General features: G+C 43.9%; 1 protein-coding gene across 1 annotated transcript in view; it reads left to right on the forward strand.

Moving 5' to 3' along the window:
* The first annotated feature begins 4,967 nt into the window (after positions 1–4,967).
* LOC126095496 (furin-like protease 2) overlaps positions 4,968–20,863 on the forward strand; it is a 707,292-nt gene continuing 691,396 nt past the window's right edge. Inside the window, exon 1 of the mRNA XM_049910285.1 lies at positions 4,968–5,088. The gene's annotated coding sequence lies outside the window, so the exon portion shown is untranslated. The remainder of the gene's footprint in view (positions 5,089–20,863) is intronic.

Raw genomic sequence — 20,863 nt, forward strand, 5'->3', positions numbered from 1 at the left:
CGAGGGAATTATAAACCTCAAAAGGGTGTACTGATTTATTTTTCCAGCAGTGTATATCGTTACAAAATTTAACACATCGCATATTATAGGATCAAGTACTAGATTCATTAAGGACTTGATTATGTAACATGAGACATGTTACATTCCGTCACACTATTTCACGACGATGGTCGCTAGCACAACTGAAACCTATCGTACCATTTTAAAAACTCGTGATATAGACAAATAAAAACTGGTGAACCGTGGATTTACTTTCAAAATCTTTTCTTAAGGATTTTACTTTATTTACAGGCGATTCATCAAGAACATTAACACATTTAATCACACTATGTGAGCGTGGAAGTAGTTGTCAGTGGGTAACTAATGAAAACAAATTTCTTTCAATAAATGGAAATTTTACTCCTAAAAACCCTTTCCTTTTTTAAAAAAAAATATTTAAAAATTATAATTTGAAAGCACATTCTAAATATCAAGTTACAATTTATTCAGAGGCAGAAATAACTTTTTTTTTTTTTTTGACAGTATGGGATTTCGGGCTGAGAATCTTGCCTCTCCTTTTTAACACGGCTATAGTCACGACCGCTCACAATAACCTCCGAAATACTACACTGGTGGAAATCCGCAACACACCAGATTACTTTAAACTAAAAATTTTAACAACTAACACAAACACACAAAATATACACCCCGTAAGAGGGATGGAAATGGTACAAAACACTCACATTAAAAAAATTACTTGCAACCGAAAGTGGAACTTGTTTTTAAAAGAAAACTCTTACGGTCGAAGGGTGGCAACTTTATACACTAAAATGACCATTTAAATAAAAACCCAGGAAATTCAGTCTTAAATAAAATATACAAACATGCTCTATATCACACATATACCGCCTCTCAAGATGATAGGCAAGATAAAAACATATTTCAGGAATTCTGCCTTTACACCTTAAGAAATAAATTCGTTAACACCGAATCCGACAAACATGACAGAGGCAGCTATTAACGTATAGGCGATTGACAGGGTTATTACCGAACAACAAGAACCGCAGGTTGCTCTAACCCGCCCCTACTCAACAAGGGAAAAACGGACCACCCAATTCATGAATAACCACCTTCCCACGGGTGGGCAAACAGAGAAGAATGGTGGAACGACCCCCAAAACAATGCGGCTGGTGACCTCACCAAGAAAACAAGTAGAATTTAACAAGTAAATGAAACAACGTATCTCCAATCACTTAACTTCTAATAAACTGCGATTTCTGGCGAAGACCTGGCCCAGCACCCCCAAAACGCTCTCCCGAACCGTCCGCTTCAACGATCGCAGGAAGGCGCGCCGATCTCCCGCCTCACGGCGTCGCAGCTCGCACCGGCCAGACCGATGTCGTGGGTTGACTCCTGTTGCTCTTGTGTCGGCTGTGAAGCGTCACTACCCCTAGCTATACGACGCGGCCCACTGGATTCACGTGGCGACCTCTCATGCGCCGACGCTCAAGGCGCACAAGTCATCTCGTGTCTCAGTGCGCGACCGACCAACCGATCGATCCAACCACCAATGACCGTTGCCCGAGCAACTAGAGCAGACTGGCAGCCTAATGCGCAGACTCAGATGCAGGAACTCAGCCTCGACCAGGCGACCAGTAGCTGAGTTCTGTTATTGGCTGAGTGGCAAGACTCTCATTTTCTGGCTTTAAAGCTTGATGCAAACGACAGGTATACTAGCACTGCGACGACAGACAGACACTAACTGCCGCACAAATGCGAACTAGAGACAGACCAGAAACTGGTGACGCGAGGGTGACCCAGACTCACTCCGACTGACCAACTGACCTTCGCGAGCTTATAGCGCCCCTTAAATGCACGTGAAAAGGCAGCCTTTCCCCTTTTCCATCAGAGGCAGACACCAAAGCTGCGATTTCCACAGCGGCGCCACCGCCAGAAACGGAGGATGACTGCTTCGCAATACGCGCTGCTGCGCGCTCTTCAAAACAGCAAATTCTACCACGGCTCAACTGGATTGATAATTCTTTCCCTTTTCCACAGTCTTGACCATGGCTAGCCTTGCTAATATTATCACATAAAGTTACTAAGTCTGTAAGACCATGCCTACCGCATGCGAGGGGAATAAAAAGGTACGCACATGTTTCTGCACCGCCTCTGCCTGACAGGGTCAAGAATTTCCATCCTCTTTGACTCTCCTCGCAGAGATCCAATTCATTACCATTTTGGCACGAGAAACGTCGACGTGCTAGCATGGTTTGTTGTACCAGTGTTGCATTCGCGAAATCGAGCGCCTCTGGAAGATCAGGAGTGGTTGGAAGTACATGGTTGTTTAATAAATTTTCGCTACTTGAGAGGTCCCCCGTGAAAAGAGAGTTGTCGTAGGAAAATGAAGCATTATGAAAATATTTCTAAGAAACGCTGCAGAGAAATAGTGCTTAAACCACTGAAAGGAACACATTTTCATTTCCACATGAGAGGGAAAATCTATTTATTGCGTATCATACTTACATTACAGGCTACGAAAGTTGCTCATTGTTACCAAAACCTGCATTCACGACAGTCTGGAGCCACACTACAAGTTGCTCTACTGCTACCCGAAACATCTCACGTGGGATGAAATGTTCAGCTGTCACGACGAATCTTGTGCAATACTTGAGGATCACACATTGTGTCAAACATTCTCAGCCCTGACAACAGTAACTTAAACTAATTGTGGCGCAAGAGGCCACCGGCTCCTCCCAGGACCAATTCCCGAATCACCAGTCTATTCGAACTTACAAATCACGTTCCTCAACCCAGGTGCGAAAAGAATACTTCTTCGTATTCCTTTAATGCATCGTACATCGCAGAAAGCGGTAGCACTAGTGCTGTCGTTTTGATGAAATATCTTTGAGAGAAAAGCCCGGCGTCTGAAAGCAGTTCATCATATTAGTAATGGGTTGGTGCAAAAAGTCGAAACGCTTTCCCGTACGTTTAATAAACACAACAGGTATACGTAACAGAGGCTTTAACCATCAATAATAAATTTTCCTTCACTATTTACAAGAATCTGCCAAAGCTGGGGTTACTTTTCGATTTCGCATCTGTTGGAATCACGTGGTTTTGTGGGGAAGAACTCGCCGAGCCATGTTCGGAGCGCGTTTCCATCCGGAAAGAAAGTTCCTTGTAGGCTTTTCGATAGAGAGTGGGAAAGGTGAAAATATGAGGGCGCAAGGCCAGGTGAATAAGGTGGGCGTGGAATGACTTTGTGTCTAGCAGGAGGACAGCGGGAGTTCTAACATAGCATCATTCACACAGTACTTGTAGTGATTGTTCTTGGACTGCGTCTCAAAAAGTCTAAGATGTTAACAAGTGTCAGCAAGAAGGCTACAACTCGCGGAAGCAGTTCGTAGTACACCTCACCGTCGGTGTTCCATCAAATGTATAACGTCATATTTTGTAGATGCACGCAAGTGTATGTTCTGGGGGTTGCTGCTTTCTTTGACGTCAAACATTACTTTCATTTCCACTATTTCTCGTCAGCAGTAACGGTACGGGATACGAATGGTTGGGGTTATCCTTGAGCCAGTTTATGACGAACAAGCGTACAAGCGTGCATAGCAACTCTCTGATTTGTATGGTTTTGGATTAGAGCATGCGGTACCCATACAACCAATTTTTTAAAATTCCCACTTGTATGTAAACCTCGCCCGATGGTGGAATTATCACAGCTCATCACATTTAGCAGTTCTAGATTACACCGACAAGGGTCATTGTAGATTAATGCGTTTAAAGATCTTCATGAAACCCAGAAGGTCTTCTTGAACGTCAAATGTCAAAAACTGTCCTCCTCAAAATGAGAAAACCATTTTATTGCCTTGCTCTGTACAGTGGCATTATCCCCAAACACGACTAATGTTTCTGGCTGCCTTGCTCTTGTTACCCCTCTAATGAACTCAAACAGAAGAACATGTCGCAAATGTTCCGATTTCTCCTCTTGGCACTCCATTTTCTAGCGTCCATAACTCCACTCACCATCTCCAAATGACAAAACAACAATATGTAAACTCAAAAAGCATTAGTGAACTACAAATAAAAAACAAAACAGAGAGAGAGAATCGATGAATGAACTCACACCAACATGCGAAACAACAACTCTACGAAGTTGTGCACTAACCTAGTACTACTAATATGCATAGTCTGAACATCCAATACCTCTGCTAACCCATCGAGGACAGTGGGACAACAGGCGGACACAAAGTACTTGAATAGTAATAATTGTAACCAACAGCTGTATTGTAATCCAATGTCGTTTCTTCAAAACATGGTACTCCAAAAAGCGTAATCGTCAGGCCCCAAGCGCAATCTGTCATCAACGTACGAACCGCATTGACAAAGACAAACGGAGTCTTCAGTACAACTTACTGGACACGTTACGCCAGCATGTGCAATCAGCAAAGCCAGACAACCATTGGTGGGCTTGTTACTTGTACGAAGGTACGGAATGCAGTTGACTTCGACCGCACTGAAGTCTAATTTGATGGTTGCACATGCTGGGGTAATATGCTTAATAGGATGTATTAGTTCCATTTGAAGACTGTTGGTCTTGCCATTGTGGTTCCTACGTTGATGGCCGATTATGCTTGGGACCTGAAGATTACGCATATTGGAGCCGAAATTGGTTGCATGTTTAGAACAAACGACATTGGATTACAGTACAGCTGTGGGCATCAATACTTTCATCATTCAGGTCATTCCTATAGAGTTGGGTAACCATAAGATAAATAGTTTTCCCTCTAAATAGGATAAAACAGCGAAAGTTTAATTGTAACCGTGTTGTCTTGTAAACTGATCAGCAGGCTAGTTGGCTTACACGTTGTGACACGGTGTGTTGCAGCAGTGGGACGGCGCTGGGCAGCCATGAGCCCGTAGCGGCGGCTGGAGGCGGCCATGGGGCTGTGGCTGCGATGCGCGCTGCTGGCGGCGGCGTTGGGGGCAGCTTCGGCGCCCGCCCCCGGCGTCTTCCTCAACCAGTTCGCCGTGCGCGTCGAGGGCGGCGCGACCGCTGCCGACGACGTTGCCCGCCGCAACGGCTTCGTCAACCTCGGACAGGTAACCTGCTTACCTGCTCGCAACACGAATGTCAGCAGGACAGCTATTTTACCATGTGCAAGGTATCCCATGATCGTATCAAGGGGGCCACCACACAGCTTATAGCTGCCGTTACCGGTCCAAACGACGCAGTTTGTGGTGCAGCTTAGTGTAACAGTTCTGAAGTCGTTAGTCTTGGCATACATGGTCTTTTTGGCTAAACCGGTTTTGCCAGTCTCACTAGCGCTTACAAATTGTAAGCCGACGGCTGTGGCAGTAAGCAGTACGAACCTCTCCTCAGATCTCTTCTCAGCAGCGATTCCCAATCTTTCTCAGACCACTGAGAGTACTACCCCTGTGTGCAACCAGATATTAGCTATTCCCCCCTCTCTCCCAACCATTATCAGAATTACCGGTCAGATACCATCAATGTTAGCGGCGAAATACATGTTTGATTCCAGATGTACGGATAAAACATCAACCGAAATTATGTTAGACGAATTCTCTGAAAATTACTTCGAACGGTTAATTCATGAGCCCACGCGAATAGTAAACGGTTATGAATACACACTGCATCTCTTAGGAAAAAATAATCCTGAGTTAATAACGAGCATCAAAACAGATACAGGGATTAGTGAAAACAGGGTTGTCGTAGCGAGACTGAGTATTGCAACCCTCAAATCCTCCAAAATTAAGCGAAAAATATACCTATTCAAAAAATAAGATATAAATTCACTTGACGCCTTCCTAAGAGACAATCTCCACTCATTCCAAATTAATAATGTTAGTGTAGACCAGATGTGGCTTGAATTCAAAGAAATAGAATCGGCACCAATTGAGAGATTTACCCCAAATAAATTAACAAACGACGGAGCTGATCCTCCTTGGTACACAAAACAGGTCAGAACACAGTTGCAGAAACAACGAAGCAAACAAGCCAAGTATAAACAGACGAAAATCTCCAAGACTGGCGATCTTTTACAGAAGCTCGAAATTTAGCGCTGCCATCAATGCAAATTGCTTGTAACAGTTTTCACAACGAAACTTTGTATCGAAACCTGGTCTTATGTGAAGTATGTTAGCTGCAAGAAACAATCAATGCCTTCTCTGAGCGATAGCAATGGCGATACTATCGAAGACAGTGCTACCGAAGCAATGTTACTAAACACAGCCTTCCGAAATGCCTTCACAAAAGAATACGAAGTAAATATCCCAGAATTCCCATTGAGAACAGCTGCCAACATGGGTAACGTAGAAGTAACTATCCTCGGAATAGTGAAGCAACTTAAATCAATAAAAGGAAGTCCTCTGGTCCAGACAGTATACCAATTAGGTTCCTTTCAGAGAATGCTGATGCATTAGCTCCATACTTCACAATCATATACAACCGTTCGCTCGACGAAAGATCCGTATCTAAAGACTGGAAAGATGCACAGGTCACACCAATATTCAAGCAAAGTAGTAGGTGTAATCGACTAAATTAGAGGCCCATATCATTAACGTCGATATGCAGCAGGATTCTGGAACATATATTGTGTTCGATCATAATGAATTACCTCGAAGAAAACGGTCTATTGACACACAGCCAACATGGGTTTATAAATAATCGTTCTTGTGAAACACAACTAGCTATTTCTTCGTGTGAAGTGCTGAGTTTTATTGAAAAGAGATTTCAGATCGATTCTGTATTTCTGGGTTTCCGGAAGGCTTTTCAAACTGTGCTACACAAGCGGCTCGTAGTGAAATAGCGTGCTTATGGAATATCGTCTCAGATATGTGACTGGATCTGTAACTTCCTGGCAGAGAGGTCACAGTTCGTAGTAATCGACGGAAAGTCATCGAGTAAAACAGAAGTGATTTCTGGCGTTCCCCAAGGTAGTATTATAGAAACTTTGCTGTTCCTTATCTATGTAACCGACTTGGGAGACAATATGAGCAGCCGTCTTAGGTTTTTTGCAGATGATGCCGTTGTTTATCGACTAATAAAGCCATCAGAAGATCAAAACAAGTTCCAGAACTGTTTATAATAGATATCTGAATGGTGCGAAAATAGACAATTGGCCCTAAACAACACAGTTAATTATTTATTGCACAAAAACCAACCCATTGTACAGATATCATACATATGTCATTAAGAAGGGAAACTCTGAAAGTTTTTTTTTTTTCATGTATATCGCCACAGTGTGGTTTGGTATTATGCCGATAGTCAGCACTAGTCGTAAACGTGGCAAGTGCAGATGCCGTGCTACACAAGGGGACAGCTTTTTCATAAAATGGCCACCCCCATCACTAGATATCACTCCGTGTGACTTTTTCTATGGGGAGACATTAAAGATCAGGTGTATGTACCACCTATACCACGAGAGCTGTGGGAGACAATATGGGAAGCGACTGCCACAGTCGACGATGCCATGCTGCAACAGGTATGGCAGGAATTCGAGTACCATATTGACGTCTGCCGGGTCACTCAGGGTTCGCATATTGAATGTTCGTAAAAAAAAGCTATCAGTGTGTCTGTTCAAAATGCAATACGTACGACATCTGTAGAGTGTATAGATATTGTGCAATAAATAATTCGAAGTGTACCCGGACTTTATGTACACCCTGTATACAAGGGTTGGAACATACATAGTGGCAACTGTTTATTCTCAACCTATACATAAGAGTTACATGTTTGCACCTGTTACTGCCCTTCGGAAGGCGTAGTATACCGTTAGCAGTGCCTGTTCTGTTCATGGTGCGAATGATGCGGTGTAAGGTTACGGTGATTCTCGTGTGCGATTGAGATCGTGTTATCATAACGCATTACGCTCCTCCACGGCAGACCATCAATACACAGTACTATTGTTCGTTTCTGTAGTATCATCTGCGACCAGCACTTCTTTGCGAAAGAAATGGCGACACTTTCTGTGCAAGCCACCAATCATCGTGCACGACAATACGCGGGCGCATACAGCGCAAGCTGCGGCGGCTCTATTCGATCGATGTGACGGGTTAGTACTGTACCATCCACCATACTCCCCGGACTTCAGTCCTTGTGACTTTGATTTCACTCTGAAGATGAACGAACCACTTCGTGGCATTCGCTTCAGAACTGTTCCGCAGGCAGGCAATAGACGGCTCCTTTCACAAAATCAACAGAACAGGCTCTGCTAACTACGCCTTACCACATCGCTGACAACGGTTTCTACACAACGCTGGTGACTACTTTGAAGGATAATAACTGGGTAAAACATGTAACTCTTTCGCCTCGTATACAGGGTGGTCCATTGATCGTGACAGGTCCAAATATCTGACGAAATAAGAGTCAAACGAAAAAACTGTAAAGAACGAAACTTGTCAAGCCTGAAGAGGAAAACCAGATGGCGCTATGGTTCGACCGCTAGATGACACTGGACCCCGCCGGGAATCGAACCCGGGACCACGTGCTCGGGAGGCGAGAACGCAACCGCGAGACCACGAAGGAACCCCCATTTTTATTGCACATTCGTGCAGTACGTAAAGAAAAATAAATGTTTTAGTTGAAACACTTTTTCGCTTTGTGATAGATGGCGCTGTAATATTCACAAACATATGGCTCAAATTTTTAGACCAACAGTTGATAACAGGTAGGTTTCTTAAATTAAAATACAGGACGTAGGTACGTTTTAACATTTTATTTCGGTTTTTCCAATGTGATGCATGTACCTTTGTGAACTTATCATCTTTGAGAACGCATGCTGTCACAGCGTGATTACCTGTAACTGCCACATTAATGCAATAAATACTCGAAATGATGCCCGTCAACCTCAATGCATTTGGCAATACGTGTAACGACATTCTTCTCAATAGCGAGTAGTACGCCTTCCGAAATGTTCGCACACGCATTGACAATGCACTGACGCATGTTGCCAGGCATTATCGGTGGATCACGATAGCAAATATCCTTCAACTTTCCCCACAGAAAGAAATCCGGAGACGACGAATTCACCTGTCATGAAACATGGTATTCAATACCGCTTCCACCACATGCGAGCTATGTGCCGTACATCCATCATGTTGGAAGTACATCGCCATTCAAGTCATGCTGTGAAACATCTTGTAGTAACATTCGGTAGAACATTACGTGGGAAATCAGCAAACATTGCACCATTTAGATTGGCATCGATAAAATGGGGGCCAATTATCCTTCCTCCCACCAATGTTCCATTTGATACAGCCATCGTGGATTTTCCGTTGCCCAACAGTGCATAATATGCCGGTTTACGTTACCGCTGTTGGTGAATAACGCTTCGTCGCTAACAAGGGAACATCTCCATCGCACCCCCCTCAGATTTAGTTATAAGTTGGCACAATGGATAGGCCTTGAAAAACTGAACACAGATCAATCGAGAAAACAGGGAGAAGTTGTGTGGAACTATGAAAAAATAAGCAAAATATACAAACTGGGTCGTCCATGCATAAGATAAGCAATATTAAGGACAATCTGAGGCGAGGAGCGCCGTGGTCCCGTGGTTAGCGTGAACAGCTGCGGAACGAGAGGTCCTTGGTTCGAATCTGCCCTCCACTGAAAATTTTGCTTTCTTTATTTTCGCAAAGTTATGATCTGTCCGTTCGTTCATTGACGTCTCTGTTCACTGTAATAAGTTTAGTGTCTGTGTTTTGCGACCGCACCACAAAACCGCACTGCAAAACCGTGTGATTAGTTGACAAAAGGACGTGCCTCTCCAATGGGAACCGAAAACATTTGATCGCAAGGTCATAGGTCAACCGATTCCTCCACAGGAAAACACGTCTGATATTTTCTATACGACACTGGTGACAACATGTGCGTCACATGACAGGAATATGTTGTCGACCCACCTAACTAGTACACTTGGCGAATGGGTGAAAAGTTTCTTCTACCTTGCCCGATTTAGGTTTTCTTGTGGATTTAATAATCACTCCAAAAAAAGTGATGAAAACATAAGAGTTTTTCACATAAACTGAAAATAAAAGTTAAAATTTTCGGTCGAGGGAAGATTTGAACCAAGGACCTCTTGTTCCGCAGCTGTTCACGCTAACCACGGGACCACAGAGCTCCTCACCTCACATTGTCCTTAATATTGCCTATCTTACGCATGGACTACTCAGTTTGTATATTTTGCTTATTTTTTCATAGTTCCACACAACTTCTTCCTATTTTCTCGATTGATCTGTGTTCAGTTTTTCAAGGCCTATCCACTGTGCCAACTTATAACTAAATCTGAGGGGGGTGCGATGGGGATGTTCCCTTGTAAGTAGAACGCGTGCAAAAAATCTGTCATCGTCCCTTAATATCTCTTGTACCCAGTGGGAGAAATGTACACGACGTTCAAAGTCGTCGCCATGCAATTCCTGGTGCATCGAAATATGGTACGGGTGCAATAGATGTTGATGTAGCATTCTCAACACCGATGTTTTTGAGATTCCCGATTCTCGCGCAATTTGTCTGCTACTGATGAGAAAATTAGCCGTGACAGCAGCCAAACACCTACTTGGGCATCATCATTTGTTTCAGGTCGTGATTGACGTTTCACATGTGGCTGAATGCTTCCTGTTTCCTTAAATAACGTAACTATCCGGCGATCGGTTCGGACACTTGGATGATGTCGTCCAGGATACCGAGACGCATACACAGCACACGCCCGTTGGGCATTTTGATCACAATAGCCATACATCAACACGATATCGAACTTTTCCGCAATTGGTAAACGGCCCATTTTAACATGGGTAATGTATTACGAAGCACTGGCGGAATGTTACGTGATACCACGTACTTATACGTTTGTGAGTATTACAGCGCCGTCTATCACAAAGCGAAAAAAGTGGTCCAACTAAAACATTCATATTTCTTTACGTACTACACTAATATGTAATAAAATTAAAAAAAAACGCAGTTGATATCCGTTTGACTTATGGCAGCGCCATCTAGCCGGCCAACCATAGCGCCATCTGGTTTCCCCCTTCAAGCTAGACGAGTTCCGTTCTTTGTAGGTTTTTCGTTTGACACTTATTTCGTGAGATATTTGGCCCGGTCACTATCAATGGACTACCATGTATAATTGTTTAATACGGGCGGGGGAATGTCCGCCTCTCTCGCCAGCCAAAAATAATGAAGACTAGATTCATAGTGACAGGTTGTGGGCCACAACATAATCTAGCGATGAGGTTATCTTGCCTGTAACGCGAAAAGTTAGTGGTGACGACAAGAAGGGTTATTGTGTATCTATCATGAAAGTAAAGTGCTGGTCAAATATTTGTTACTTTTATTACTATTTCATGGGATGCTAATATTATACATAAATTGCTAACAATTAATTTTCATAAATTACTGGCATTAACTCTTGACACAGTGGGTGGAGTTTACAGCTTATGAAACGAATGTATGAGCATCTTCCTTAACATGATAGTAAAACTGAAAGTGATACGTGAGATACGCTTACATATCTAACGTAATTGCCTCCTCCGACAATGAACAAACTGACAGAACACAACATTAGAAACTATTATTATTAGTGGCTCTGGTCAAACACAAACCATCGGCAGCCTGAAGTCCTACAATCTCGTCTATTTCAGAAGTAACAAGTGAAGCGATCAAGGAATTTAAAAATACGAAGTACAGTGCACACATATGAGTATAGTTGATTTCAAACTGGAGGGCAGAATGTGGAAGAAACAAGTGTTGCTAGAGAGAGAGGAGAGGTGCACAGCATGCATATTTTATAACAAGTGTCTACCTAAATGTGGGTAGTTTGCTTTCGTTTCTGAGATGGTGCTGTAGATAGCGCTCGCGAAGCATTTCCAACTGCTTCACTATTTTATATAGAAAAGGGTTGTAAGGAACAAGCACTACCTATTGTCTCATTGCCACATAGATCTTGGTTTAGTAAAAGACTTCTTCTTCTTTTTCTTGAAATGTTTCTGCTCATACAGAGCAAGTCCAACCGCTCGTCCACTTCGTGGCAGACGCGCAACGGCGTGAAGTAGGGGATTGTCTCTACTGGTGGAGTACAGTCTTTACTGCGTGTGCCCCGAGAGCGTTAGATTAGCTGTGAAAACACTACAAGAACCCCGTGACGGCCAACAGGGCTCGGATGAAGTTAAATAGATCCGCTTTCAGTAATAAAACAAGCATTGGTTCAACAACAAGACGACGGGCAGGCGTAGGGCAGGCAGTCTCCTTAGTAGATCTATCACATTTTCTAAGTGTCCTGCCAACAAAATGCAGTCTTTTATTAGCCTTCCCCACAACATTTTCTACGTGTTCCTTCCATTTAAGTTGTTCGTAATTGTAATTCCTTTTAACACTCATGTGTTTATAAATATATTCCCTAAATAATGAAAAGCGTGAAGTCATCCACATGAATGCTAAAAGGAATTCATTAAACTTCGGCTACACGATAAATCAGTTAAATCTAAAGGCCGTAAATTAAACTACACTCCTGGAAATGGAAAAAAGAACACATTGACACCCGTGTGTCAGACCCACCATACTTGCTCCAGACACTGCGAGAGGGCTGTACAAGCAATGATCACACGCACGGCACAGCGGACACACCAGGAACCGCGGTGTTGGCCGTCGAATGGCGCTAGCTGCGCAGCATTTGTGCACCGCCGCCGTCAGTGTCAGCCAGTTTGCCGTGGCATACGGAGCTCCATTGCAGTCTTTAACACTGGTAACATGCCGCGATAGCGTGGACGTGAACCGTATGTGCAGTTGACGGACTTTGAGCGAGGGCGTATAGTGGGTATGCGGGAGGCCGGGTGGACGTACCGCCGAATTGCTCAACACGTGGGGCTTGAGGTCTCCACAGTACATCGATGTTGTCGCCAGTGGTCGGCGGAAGGTGCACGTGCCCGTCGACCTGGGACCGGACCGCAGCGACGCACGGATGCACGCCAAGACCGTAGGATCCTACGCAGTGCCGTAGGGGACCGCACCGTTACTTCCCAGCAAATTAGGGACACTGTTGCTCCTGGGGTATCGGCGAGGACCATTCGCAACCGTCTCCATGAAGCTGGGCTACGGTCCCGCACACCGTTAGGCCGTCTTCCGCTCACGCCCCAACATCGTGCAGCCCGCCTCCAGTGGTGTCGCGACAGGCGTGAATGGAGGGACGAATGGAGACGTGTCGTCTTCAGCTATGAGAGTCGCTTCTGCCTTGGTGCCAATGATGGTCGTATGCGTGTTTGGCGCCGTGCAGGTGAGCGCCATAATCAGGACTGCATACGACCGAGGCACACAGGGCCAACACCCGGCATCATGGTGTGGGGAGCGATCTCCTACACTGGCCGTACACCACTGGTGATCGTCGAGGGGACACTGAATAGTGCACGGTACATCCAAACCGTCATCGAACCCATCGTTCTACCATTCCTAGACCGGCAAGGGAACTTGCTGTTCCAACAGGACAATGCACGTCCGCATGTATCCCGTGCCACCCAACGTGCTCTAGAAGGTGTAAGTCAACTACCCTGGCCAGCAAGATCTCCGGATCTGTCCCCCATTGAGCATGTTTGGGACTGGATGAAGCGTCGTCTCACGCGGTCTGCACGTCCATCACGAACGCTGGTCCAACTGAGGCGCCAGGTGGAAATGGCATGGCAAGCCGTTCCACAGGACTACATCCAGCATCTCTACGATCGTCTCCATGGGAGAATAGCAGCCTGAATTGCTGCGAAAGGTGGATATACACTGTACTAGTGCCGACATTGTGCATGCTCTGTTGCCTGTGTCTATGTGCCTGTGGTTCTGTCAGTGTGATCATGTGATGTATCTGACCCCAGGAATGTGTCAATAAAGTTTCCCCTTCCTGGGACAATGAATTCACGGTGTTCTTATTTCAATTTCCAGGAGTGTATATATACATGTCTTAGATGGAACTGAAAGGTCATCGCAAACGTGATTCGCTGTATTCAATATGTCATCAGAACTAATATTTCGGAGGGATGTCTATTCTGCACTTCGTCCGAATTTCGACGCTTTTTCACAGCACGTAATATCTACAACTAATAGACGATAAATCTTTATTGTACTATACTAACAAATACCAGTGACTCTGAAACAAGCGTTTTGAATTTTAATACAACTTTCATTTAGTCGACACATAGTGTCTATTGCACAAGGGTAAGTCAAAGGGAAACGGGAAAGATGTAAGAAAAAGGCATAAACTGTGCCCTATTTGAAACGTAATAGGCCATAACTGTTGACAAATTTATAGTGCTGTACGAGACGACGGTCAAGACTTCACGGAAATGTGAGTGGACCGATATATTGCCGAGGTTGTTTCGCGTAAGCTGCAGGAGTATCGCAGGGAGGCCCGGTCTCTGCTCATGCGATATGCAGATTTTTACAGCCGTACACAAAGCCATTCGTGATCGTTTATTTTTCGGACGAAGAGGTGCACGTCTGGGTACAGTCACGGTTCCGTAGGCAACCGTAAACATTTTTCCAAAAAAGAACTGGAATTTCAGTTCACGCATCCATAGCAAAACAAACTGAATTTTTGGAGATTTTTCGCCTGGCATCACTTCTCTTGTATTATTGAATGACTCTAAAAATGTCAAGTGCCTTCCGTAGTGTTGTTGTCAAGACCAGTACGTTATTCAGGAATACGCTCCCCTGGAAACATTTCCATGACTTTATCGTTCAGCCTAATTACTCCACCTAGTCTCTATTCCTTTTTACAAACATGTCTGTGGCGAGTTCACATCACGAGTTTCTTCATAAATTGGATAACATTTTTGTCAGCATAAGCCGTGGAATGATAACTTAACAAGTTCAGGCTGACATTTAAAATAATATCAATCGTAAATGAGCTTCAGGACTGCATTAAAAATATCTGCCACGCATGCTTCATGCTGCAACGATTTCAGTACTTTGCATACCTCGGACACTGAGACACCAACCGAGCTAAAAAAGCGTAATAATCTGTACCGCCTGAGCCGTCAGAGAGAAGAATTACTTCTGATGAACTCACACACAGAAATTAGTCTGCCGTGCAATGTAGCTGCCGCGCAATGTTTCAAAAATGTAAATAGATTGGCCTTTGCAAATGAGTTCTGCGTGTTGGTTTTTACGAAAGCCATTAAACATTTAATAACACAATGCTACATTTAAAACATCTGGAACGACGTTTCCAGAGCGTAAGGTGTTGGTTAAATGTTTTTCATTCTGAGACAAAATCTCATTTTCATTTTCCTGTATCGCGTCAGATTCTTGTAAAACTCACGCCTGAAGTAGACCTCAAAACACAGCAAGAAAATCATAAGCTCTTCATCTTTAAAGAATATTATTAATTACTTTTCTTTGTTTCTAGAACAGGAGAATGATACTCAGAGTAGTAGAAGATGCTTAGTACTCAATCTGGATCCAAACAATTCGGTGGCATCCTGTTTCCACATTGAAGTCACGAGATAAATAATTTAGTCCGATTTGACTACGTAATACCGTTGCAGAATCTTCTTCCAATTGTCAGTCATCATCATCATCATCATCATCATAGCATTCATTTTCTGAGTTGCTATCCTGTTACAGACCTTCAAAAATGATAGGTATAATTAGGCAAAAGTCACCACGTGCAGCAGTTCGTAAGGCCAAAGATCGATTAGAGTAATTTCTATCCTCACTTTTTGCGATATGACCTTCAGCATAAACAATACAAAAATGAGAATTATGTACATGATTCTGTGGCTCCCCTAGCCGGCCGGTGTGACCATGCGGTCTAGGCGCTTCAGTCTGGAACCGCGTGACCGCTCCGGTCGCAGGTTCGAATCCTGCCTCGGGCATGGATGTGTGTGATGTCCTTAGGTTAGTTTGGTTTAAGTAGTTCTAAGTTCTAGGGGACTGATGACCACCGATGTTAAGTCCCATAGTGCTCAGAGCCATTTGAACCATTTTTTGTGGCTCCCCTAAACCATGAGAAGTGCAGTAGGTATTGCTCTTCCAATTCCTCCACAGTCTCATTCCCTCAGCACGTGTATGGCACACTATCAGTGGTATCTAGCTTTTCTCTTGATCACCAAGCCTTAGACCAAAATACCCGTAGCAGAAGTTTCTCGCGAAATTATTAAATGTCCTGTCTTCGCTTAGCATTTAATAGCTGGCAGTAACTTAATAGAATAGAAGTAGCTCACTTGTAAGAAAGTGCAAAACAACATTTAACAGCACAAATTTAGTCTCACAACACATTTGCATATCAACAATGAACTAAGACTTCCTAAGGCACATGGTTTCAAATACCCCTGACTTGTAATTACATGTCTCTCTATGTATGACGAGATTTAGAATAAAAACGAGCATACGTGATTTGTGAAAAAAACTATTATAGTGAATTGAGAATTGTTTACTCTCTCACGTGAAATGACATGCTGATCACTAATACTCGCAATATTGCCCCACGTTGGGAGCCACTAACTGCCACTAATAAGGAAATCACACATAAAAGGTTACAAGATTTGAGCGTTGATAATCGAGTGGAACAGACTGTTTAGATGAATAAAATATAAAATGACTGCATTTATTTCAGTAAGTTTTGCGTACAAAACCAAACAAAAATTACAATTATCAGAGCCGATCTGGCTGGGCCTGGACACGAATCTGTTGTTCAGGGGAAGGTGGGCGGAATGAATAATTCCACCATTCTGCACAGACATCTGTCGCTTGGTGATGACGGTAGCAAGCGCTGGATCGCGATGACGCGTCGCCTCTGACCTGTGTGGTGCTCTGTTCGGCAGCTCGTGGCTGTGCGGCCAGGGCCCTGAACGGCGTCCACGTTGATACGTCACCGTCTATTGGCGTAGCCGAAACAGCGTTATCACGGTGTCTGAAGGCGGATGATGGCGACGTATGGAAGGGCCCCCATGTCCTCTTGCTTCCGCACTGTCTCACCGACTGTCCTCTTCAATCCCCCTCTCTCTCCAAGTTCGACGACTCCTTGAACATTTTCCCCCTCTCACTTTGCCATTGGCGGACTAAATTTGGAATGCCGTACAGTGACTGATCGCCGTTTCATGACCAAGCATCCCAATGCAGAGTGGAAATTCTCTGTCTTGCGTGGGCTGCTGTGTGACTCAGGAATTGACATACTTTTCACGATTTCACTGTTAAGCCGGTTCCCAGTTCAACGTTTTTCTGCATTTGTAAGTTGCTGTGGCAACAGTTCTCTCTGCGTGAGACATGGGCAGTCTCATAATTGCACTTCGCCTCAGAATCTGCTGGCGTTCGTAATTTACAAGGAACGTGCATACTGTACAGATTGTTGCTTTTTTAAAGCAAGCTGACTTCTTTCGCAGATCTTTAGTTTCACACGGCGCGCTGTGAGAATTTTCACAAAGGCACATTCTTTACGCACTGCCCTAGTGGCAGCAGGGCTCAATCAGTTTTCGGCACACGTGACAGGCTATTTACAACGTAACCATTCTTAAGCGAAGCGAGGATGTGCACCTTATCTGTCTGTGGTAGCAAAATGGCTCCAGTGTCAGCATTTTGGGCGCTCAACGCTTAGTGAGTTGCATTATGTACGGTACTTAGAATGTGTTTCGTCTAATACTGAATGAAAAATCTTCGCCCAATTTTCATACAGTTTTTCCAGTTTTCTCAATTACACTTTGTGAGCACGTACATAAATAAGGGGGCACTAATTTCACATTAACCTGACTGGTAAAGTGCAGAACAAAAGGAAGTAACAATTGTCAATATTGAAAGAAATTTAGACTAGTACTAGTCTGATATGATGAAGCCGGCAAGGAACAAGTGTGATTGGAATAACCATTTTCTCAAAAGGTCGTTCTCGAATAACTGTCGATCAGCGCAGAGGGATTGCCCTAATCGTGCCAGAAAGACATATGAAAGGCATTTACAACTGACAAACCCTCCTCGACTGCTTGACCAAGTGTTGTACCACAGGACCTTACAAAACTTAAAAAGCAAGGCGCTGAATAATGCCTCTCTCCTTCGCTGGTTGCATGTGCTCCCAGATGATGCCAGCGTAGTTCACGAAAGAATCGGAGAGCTGAGTGCTCCATACAGTGGGGCCGGCAGCGAACTCTTATTAGTTATACAGCCGTCCTTCCGACATTATTTATTACATGGCTACCAGTTTCGCTGCTTCAGTACACCATCTACAGGTCTTAGCTGATGCTGAGTAGACTAATCTGCGCTGATCCTTGAAAATGCTAGTCTGCCTTCTGCAGAGCACTCTTTCACCTCTTTATCCCACGTCCTTTTCTCCGAGTTTCCAAAAGCCGAATGTTCCAAAAATTCAATCTTTGGTCTCTACTCTTCAGAAAACCCATGCAAATGATACTCCGCCAATGAGACAGCTGTGCCAAACAATGGTCAACGTTATTTTTTAGAACAGCGGTCCAGCACTTCACCTAGCAAATATTTTCTAAGTTGTCCAGTGAGTAGACTTCCCACATATATTTGAGATACTCGAGTACCAAACTCCCACGTTTCTGGTAACTTCCTATATCACCCAATCGGCTGTATTTCCATGTTTGCATTTCCTAGAAAATTGCGTCCTAAACTGTGGCTTACAGATATCATCTTAGATCACCAAATGCGTTAAGTTCCCACCTTGGAAGGGAAATAATTTTTTTTTCTCACACAGAGTGGTACCCAGCGTCAAAATTTCGCTCCTATAAGGGGAGAAAAGCTTTGAACAATACACAACCACATAATTTCCCAACATGAAAGGAAATGCGAATGTCTTTCGGCCAGTCGGGTATCCTCCAGTTTTCGCGGATGAAGCCGACTGGTGGAGACATCTACCCATCAAGATGTTCTTTGAGCAGAGACGCCGACTTGCCAAAATAATTTAATCTGCTCTGGCTGGATGCGTGACACAGTTTCTTATATTGTGCACTTTGGGCAGAGTCCCGGATTCTACATGTCACGGGCCACAGTTCTGTGGCATGATCTGCCGGAACCACGGCAGACAATATGAAAACCCTAAGCTCCCACGTGTTAGCCAGTGGTTGTTGAGTTGTCCTTCTCTGCTCCAAACAGCCTAACCTTTAAAATTTCGTTGCTGCACCTATATATCTACGACAGCTTGTTACCAGTGGCCCTTGCCCCCTTCTTCTGTGTAGATGATCTACGACTCCACCAATAAAATTCAATCCAACAAATATGGGGCAAGCAGTTAACTACAGAGATCAAAACAGGTGTTCTTAGCTTTATCTCTGCTGTCACCTACATTACCCATAACGTCGGCATCACATGTTTTTCAGTCATTAGAAATATGATTTGAATTACTACAGATTGAATCAATACTAACATTACACGAGATGTCAGTCCTCCGCTTGATTGATGCATTTCAATCTTATTCAAATTCAGCGGATTTATTTTTAAGTTAAAGTTTCCTCAGTATAGTTCTTAATAAATTCCTCCTGGTTTTGTCCCCAGAAAAGTGAAATTTCACCATCACCTCATTTCTCAGTGCCAAGTCTCAATAAACACGTGTGCGGTAATTGATAGGTAATACTTTTTACATATGTATTCGTCCATATATTCACTATAGATGGACACCCACTCACGCTCCCGCCTGGTCAATGCTGCCCATCATATTCCCCCATATTTCATCGACTTATCTTTCATTGTTTCGTGTTGCTGTTATAGAATGAGGCTAATGGTGGTGATCTCCACTGGTCCCTGTTTGAAACCAGCGTTTCAAGTACAAGAATAAAGTGCGATTCTCTTCACCTGATATTAATGTAAATGGAGAAAGATCTCTGGCAGAGACATCTACGCACTTTTTATTTACCATAGATTTCAGTGAAACTAATAAGGCTTCAGAACTTACACTTTGTCGTGTTCTGCAGACATGCAGGTGGAAATGTGAGGTGATGGGTCTTCAGAGCACCTGCCACTGTACGTGTTAGCTAAGCGATTTCCAACTTTATCAGCCACTAATGGTACAACTGGCTCTGAGCACTATGAGACTTAACATCTGAGGTCATCAGGCCCCTAGAACTTAGAACTACTTAAACCTAACTAACCTAAGGACATCACACACATCCATTCCCGAGGCAGGATTCGAACCTGCGACCGTAGCAGTCGCGAGGTTCCAGACTGAGTCCCTAGAACCGCTCGACAACCACTAATGAAAATCTTTACTAAACACTGCTACGACCACTGTCGTTCATAGTCAGGAACGTATCAAGTTGCGCTTTCACACCTTCACCATCTCACGTTCATATGCCATGATCCTATAGGGGGCGAGGGAGCAGCGATCAAGTAACTATCGTAAACGGCTGCTCGAACGAGAGTGGGGGATGTAGAGTGCAGTTGCTGGCAAGACTCCGAAGCGGCTGTATTGACATCTGCCGGACTTTCACGGAATTATATGCACGAAGCTCTGTGAATGAGCTTACAAGCTAGATGTAGAATCCTTCTACAATCTAACTGCCTGTCATATGCTTGTGCCACAGAATTAACCGATACCTTCACCGATGCTCTACGCTAACAATGTGGAAAATGTGAACATATCCTCCTGTAGAGTGGAACACACAACATCCTCCATTTACCTATAGATTCAGTATAGTTTTAAGGCTTAAGCGATAGAGTGGTTACATAAAAAATATGTACGTATCAGCACACACTATAATGACCTGCTCGGATAACTAAACAAAGAGCGTCCTATTTTACGAGGCATGGAAGTGGGTTGATCAATCTGTGTGACGCATTTACGACCACTGTTCTGGCAGTCATCAGAGAGTGGTTTTTATGCGGTTTTACACTTTCGTTTGGGCAAATTCTGACCTGGTCCCCCGTTGATACCTCATGTAATGC

The sequence above is a fragment of the Schistocerca cancellata genome, chromosome 8 (genome assembly GCF_023864275.1).
Source record: "Schistocerca cancellata isolate TAMUIC-IGC-003103 chromosome 8, iqSchCanc2.1, whole genome shotgun sequence".
Taxonomy (NCBI): domain Eukaryota; kingdom Metazoa; phylum Arthropoda; class Insecta; order Orthoptera; family Acrididae; genus Schistocerca; species Schistocerca cancellata.